This window comes from Spea bombifrons, chromosome 5, assembly GCF_027358695.1.
Source record: "Spea bombifrons isolate aSpeBom1 chromosome 5, aSpeBom1.2.pri, whole genome shotgun sequence".
In the NCBI taxonomy this organism is placed as follows: Eukaryota; Metazoa; Chordata; class Amphibia; order Anura; family Pelobatidae; genus Spea; species Spea bombifrons.
Genome location: NC_071091.1, coordinates 88,489,853 through 88,496,972, shown reverse-complemented (window position 1 = coordinate 88,496,972; position 7,120 = coordinate 88,489,853).

The following is a 7,120-nucleotide window of genomic DNA, read 5'->3' as shown; positions in this document are numbered from 1 at the left end:
CAATCTCAGTGCATTGCTACCTCATTCCATTGCCTAGCACAGGGTTGAGCAAATTAGGGGTCATTCTGAGGTTGTTGCTTCATGGTTCCCATGATGGTGGGAAGTGTGGTACAATCACACGTGGGGGGATAAATATGTCCTGCCCTTACAGATGCTGAAATATATATATATATATTATAAATGAGAGAACAGTTACGTGAGGGCAGTTACGTGATACAGAGGTCTCATTTTCTAACTCCAATAACTAAAGAATGCAGACGGGAAATCACAAACACTCTCTTTTGTATTATAAATGTACTGTCTAAATAAACCAAGGAGGCTTTAGTTGCTGTCAGAAAATGTGGCCATGTTTGACTACGTTTCTATATTTCAGTGTAGAAGGTTTTTAAACAAAATTAAAGCTCCCACAGGCTATTATTAAAGGTGATGTTCCACTTAGAATTTTTTTTTTTGCATGTTACGAAAATAAACCTTGGCAGATCTGTCATTTTCTTATGACATTGGAAGGTCTAATCCCGTAGAAAAAGCACAAAAACGTTGAATAATCTTTTCCAGTTTCTATGACAACAAATCAGTGCCTGCTCTTGTGTCACATGACATTTAAGAGTTCTTGGTAAATATTTTGGAAAGGTAAATTTGACTTGATTTATTATTTCTTGGAAGGGTTTGGACATTCAGCAGTACTAGGAATTATTTTTGAAATGCTTAATTTTGTTAGAAAAATGCTTAATTATAATAGTTTGTGCTGTTTTTTTTTTTATTTAATCTATTGGTGATTCATTCGCCTCATGCCTAAAGTTGGCGGCAGCTTGTGGCAGATCATCCATTACCTAATCAATTTCTTGCCTCTTGCAATCTTGTAAAGCATAACTTTGTTGGTATAAAAATAAGATTGGTTTAAAGCAGTATATATATTGTAATATTTAAACACCATTACACTAGTTTGTAATGTATAGAATTGGAAGATATAGCATTTGGGGAAAATAACAGCTTTTCTATAAGGTCATTAACTTCCATATGTTAATTATGTGCACACTTAACTGTATATGCATAGCCTCTCATTTAATGTATTTTCTGTAGATGTTGCTACCCCCTTCTTTCCGCAATTATATATATATATATATATATATATATATATATATATATATATATATATATATTATTGGCAAACACAACTGTTAAACATTTTCTTACATATATTAAAAACACTTGTTAATTTACAAGATTATTTAGTAATTTATTAAAACTTTACCAGGGTCCTTAAGTGGTTTAGTGATCGTTACATTTTGTTGCTGGAAACATTTATTATTATATGTGAACTATGTATTAGATGTATTAGATGATCTGTAATACTGGCACCTGTTATCAAGAAGTGTCTGTCTTTATTTGGTCCATTGTAAGACTGTCTTCATGTTGTTTCAAGTCACAACGGGCGATCTGTAAAATGATCCCTGTGGTAAGCAATTATGTATAAGCACAATGAGAAAAGAAAAAACAATGGGGGAAGGGAGAGCGCTATTGTGAAACGTGATGTGGATTGTAGTAGACTTTTCTTCTGTTGAAGACTTACCACCTTGAAAGAATTAATGGGAGATGACACGCCACCTGGAATAGGCCTTTTGCTCAACACCCAAAACAATCTTACTTACCAGAATTTTCATGGATCTGTTTCTTCACTTGTGACACTAGAAGAATTTTCAGAAGATGTACCCGATTATAAAAAGCAAAACATTTATTATTATTTATTGTTTTATATAGCACCATCATATTCCACAGCGCTGTACAATGTACATTTAGAAAAATAATCGAACATATTATGAATGACACAAGATATGAGCTTTATATTAAAAATGAGCACAGAAACATCCTCGTGGATTAAAATGATATAATGCTTACGTGAACGATATGAATTGAATATACACCATCCATTGTCTTGTAACTGGCTCGTTTTGTCTCATTCCCCCTCAACCTCTGAATATATTGTAAGCTCCTGAGAGCAGGGCTCTATTCTTCTGTACCAGTAAGTCTTAACTTTTGTAAAAAAGGAATTGTCATATTGTATATTGTCAATTTTAACGTTGTTATAGCACTATGGAATCTGTTGATGCTCTATAAATAAATTCAAGGTAATGTGACATAAGCTAGTGTCCGGGGTGTGTGAGACCTCCTCGCTAATGTGGCACCTCGCAGGCCTGGACTTGCCATCAGACAAACTGTGCAAGTGTCCTGTAGAATGGTGCCTGAGTATGTGTGTATGTAAATATTTATGTATGTATGTATGTATGTATATATATATACAATGTGTATATATATATATATATATATATATATATATATATTTGTTTAATGTGCCGGTTTCATTACAGATCTTTACTTGGTGTATTAGGTTGCGAAGTGTAGTAGTCAAATGTATTCACTTTAAGTCCATGTAATCTTGACATCATTTCATGGCTGATTGAATTATTACTAATTCCTGAGGCTATCTTTGTCAACACAGCCTTGAAACACTGTTTTGGTCACTCTATAGAGCCCTCTGCAATAAGTTGCCCTCTAGGTAGAGCCATGTGCAGTTAACAGGTGTTTCCTGCATCTGTTGGATACTGAATGGTGGGAAATTGCAGCCATTGTTTTTAGTCGACTCCATTAAGCTAGGAATATGAGCAACCCTATAGTAAATAGGGTTCCATCAGCATTTTATTCTAAGACATTTATGCATTGTTCATTATATATATATATATATATATATGTATATATATATATATATATATATATATATGTATATATATATATATATATATATATATATACATATATATATATATATATATATATATATATATATATATATATATATATATACAATGGAAAAGTGCTGCCCCACAGTATGTGGGATCCATGCGCTCACATGAGGTAATCGACTCCACAAACTACAGTTTGTCCTGGGGAAAATGGTTGATGTGGTAACAACCAAGTTAGTGTATTAAAACTATCTATAACACATGCTTTTTGTTTAATTGTTTTGAAAAGATTTTGGGGATTATTTTGTAGAAAGTGTATGGCCTATGGTGACAGAATCATATAAATTTTATTCATGTCCTAACGTTATCAGTCTTCTCCTCACCCCGCTCTTACTAACGCAATTAGCAACCTATCAGTATAATAAAAATAACATAATGGAGAGTTATAAACATGCAAATTCTGTCAGTTGTTTACACATAAAGTGGGTTACGAATGACATATTTTGTATTTGTAATACATTGACTGCAAAATATAATTTTGTGAAAAAGTGACAAATCAACTTTAAATGCAATGCAATATCAAATATTAAGAGGCCTCTTATCTGGCCCATTTGGTTGTTTCATCACAACACATTTGCTAAAATGTTAAAAATACTTCATTTTTTATCTACAGATTACTAGCTGTCAAAAACTGACCAACAGAATCAGCTGAGCTGGGAATGTCAACCAACACCTCATAATGTCTGTTTTCAGAGGCTGAGAAGTGTCTCTTTCAGAGTGAAAAAAGATCCATACGTGCAGGATTTCATGCTTGAAATAAGTAGACATGACACTTAAAGGGGCAGGAATGCTTACATTGGAACGAATAATGAACGCTTACATTTATAAAATGATTTTGGGAGATTTGAATAAACTGTATAGGCAGACATTTATAGAGTCCACTGTCCAGGCATTAGTTTATTTTAAGGGGACTTTTTCCAATTAGTAAATATGGTTTTCAGTTACAGCTCTATGACTCAGAGATACCATGATATGTTAGACATTGGGGCAATTTATACTAAAGACAAAACATGTACATTATAGGTGGCCACACTATAAGGATTTATCCTGTGCTCTGCTGCCCTGTTTCTGTAGTATACCTGCTCCTGCTAGCCTGCCCCATCTTCCCTCCTTCCTCGGATTGGTTTGCTTGGCTCTGGACCCCTGTCTAGTTATTTTGGCTTGTTCGTTCCAGTCTGGACTGATTTCATGGTTGTTGAGAAGGTGGCTGGTCCAAGCCTTTCCCGTACCCTGATGCACAAATGGCTAGTCGCTCTTTTTCAAAGTTTCTGGCCCTCCATCCTACGTGCCTATTTCTCTAGCACTGATATCCGCATTTGCACCTCAACCGTTTTGGTCCAGCTTAGGGACCTGTTCCAGAATACTCTTAAACCATCAGCTGCTCTCGTCCTGCTCCAGTGCCAACTTTTTCTACATTCCACATAGATCACCCCAACGTCCGCCTCACTGGCTCATCTCCTTTACCTGCTTCATCCTCCTGAATTCTGCAAAGGTTCAAGCCTCCTCTATACATTGGAGCAGTCATGGTTTTGTCAATTTTCCCCTTTTCTGCACCTTCATAAATCACCTCATAATGTCTAGCCTTTTTCCTCCTAAATCCTTTTCCTGTTTGCACTTTTGGTAGTTTTACCTATAAATTTTAATGAAATTGGTAACACTTGTGTCAGTGTCTGAATGTTGTATAATCCCGACGGATGGCTATATTGATCCAATTTAGGTACAAAACTCAATAGGGTTGCTCACAGTGTTGCCAAATGCATATTTGGAGAGCTTGGTGATACTCACAGGGAGCAGGGTTTGGTAATTTGCCACAGGGAAAACTTTTAAAGTGAGTCCATGTTGAAATTATTTGTGACACCAGTGGACCCAACCCAGACTTGCGTTAAAATACAGCGGCCTCCACTGCACGCCTAATAGAGCCAGACCCGGCACATCACAATTACTCTGATTGCCATCAAAATATTACAATACTAAGGGCAGGGCTTAAAGCGGTTTCCAGAACACTAGCCCAAATTATTTCTGCGATTACAATACATTTAAATGATACATTTCCTTTATTAAATAGCAAATACAATTAAGATGTGATGTATACAGGAATGGGGTCAGACACTAGCGCTCTATTAGTATTAAATCACCTGTCACTATTACTGTACACAAACGATTTTTAACATTTTGCTTTGACTAGTGAAACGATATCGTATAAATCTCTTAATCCCGGAGAGAGCTTTCTTCCTGCTATAGACTGACAAGAGAAGACGTAACAGGAGTGATACTCTGGGCGAGGTGATTAAAACATATATTAATGGTATTAAACCTAAAAAAAAAACCGATGTACATGCAGCTTTTGCAAGAGCAATAAGTATATGCGTCTGGAGAGTGAGAACGAAAAACACACTTAAACTATTATCTTAAACTAGTGTGTGTTCATAGATGCAGAGAAGGAAAAAAAATAACTAAAATTAGACGTAGAACAAGAAGCGCAAGGCATTATAGTGAAGCACATGATACAGAGCATTACGTTACTGTTACTGAAAATCCTAATATTCATTCACAATCCTCATATTCTACAGCTGAATGTTGCGTTTATATGGAAGGTTGTACTAATTTGTGTGTTAGACGTAAACACGTCCGTAGCTTTCAAACACAGCTGCCAGTGCCATATATAAATATTTAGCGTATTAGAGGAAAAGGATTTACAAGCCAGCAAGTAATTGATGCTGCCTTATTATTCCTGAGGCCGCCACTAGGTAAGAGTTATGGAAAATCCATTTGCTTGATGAGAGACATTGCGTATGTATAAATATATATATATATATATATATATATATGTACAGTACTGCAGAATATAATTTTGCTATATAACTAGATAAATTGTATAGATATTCAGCAAATTATGGTTGCACTTTTTTTCTGCTAGAAGAGGTTTTTTTATGTATTTAGTTTATTTAGTATATATTTAGTTTTAATAAAGTAGTTTTTCAAATGGTACATGTCTGTATTTCTCTCTGTATATACCGGCATGTATATACACACATAGTGATATTAAAGAGAACGTCCAAGGAACAGATGCTACATGTCTGTCAGGAGTGGGGCACAGGGGGTGGGAAGGTTAAGAGGGCTTAGTAACCATTCTCATCCTTCCCCCGCACCCTTCACCTTTTTAAGAAAGAAACAGACTCAACATAAATATCGTTGCTCTTAACCTACCAGTCACTGACCCTTGAAATTATATCTAGTATTTTCTTTAGTAAATGTTTTAACAGATTCTGGGGCTTGATAGGCCTCAAGATTACTTGATAGCTTTTACTAAAATAAATAAAAATGTTGGAATTACTTCTGAACACTGATTTTTGACACCTATGTTAAATATTATAGTGGTTTTATTACCTGCAAATTCCTTCTAAATAAATATGTTTCTATCATCAGGTATTAAACACATTACCTTGATCTTACATGTATGTTAAGTATAGATGTATGTGCATACCTGGGAACCCTTAGAATATCCCAGCTTGAATGCAGGTGACTCAATTCCAAGAGGACCGGTATTAGACCCATTTGGTTACCATACTTGCAGAATAGTTTTCAGAATGGACTATGAAATGGTTAATATTTAAAAAATCTCAGGGTCTATTAATTTAGAAAGCTCCAAGGCATGTGTACATGTCAGACTCAACTGGAGCTAACATTCTTCACCATGTTGATCATAAAATGTAACATTGTTGCTTTCTTTGTACCTATTTTGCATTGGGAATCCATAGGGCCACGGAAAATACAAACAGGATAGGTATGTTATGCAAAGTAAGACCATATGCATTCCAATGTTGGTTTGTACCAAGGTCAGACAAGGAAAAGGTTGTAACAAGACGTAAGCAAAAAGAGTCACTATTCAGACCAGGAACAATCAAGCTAATGCAAGTACGTACTGGACAGACAAGATATTACAAGCACATGTCGGATGGACCTGTGAACATAGGATAAAATCAAGGAACCCTCACAAACACAGCCACAAAAAAAAATGAACAGACTAGCTCAGCGTTTATGATAACTTTGATTAATTTGACTTAGTTAAACACTATTGACCTAAAAAATGACTAACCATTGATTATATATATTTAAAATACATTAGAAAGCCGCCAGTTTTGACTTGGAACCAAACTCGCTATCTAGACTCAGGGTCAATTCCTACCATTTGCATTTGATGCTACCTTTTGAAGAGACCAAAATGTCATCTTAAATAAAGTTTTAATGTGGGTATCACTTTTCCTTGACCTCTTTATAAAAGTCACGGAAGCTTTCTAATCATCACTCATTTCAGGTGAGAG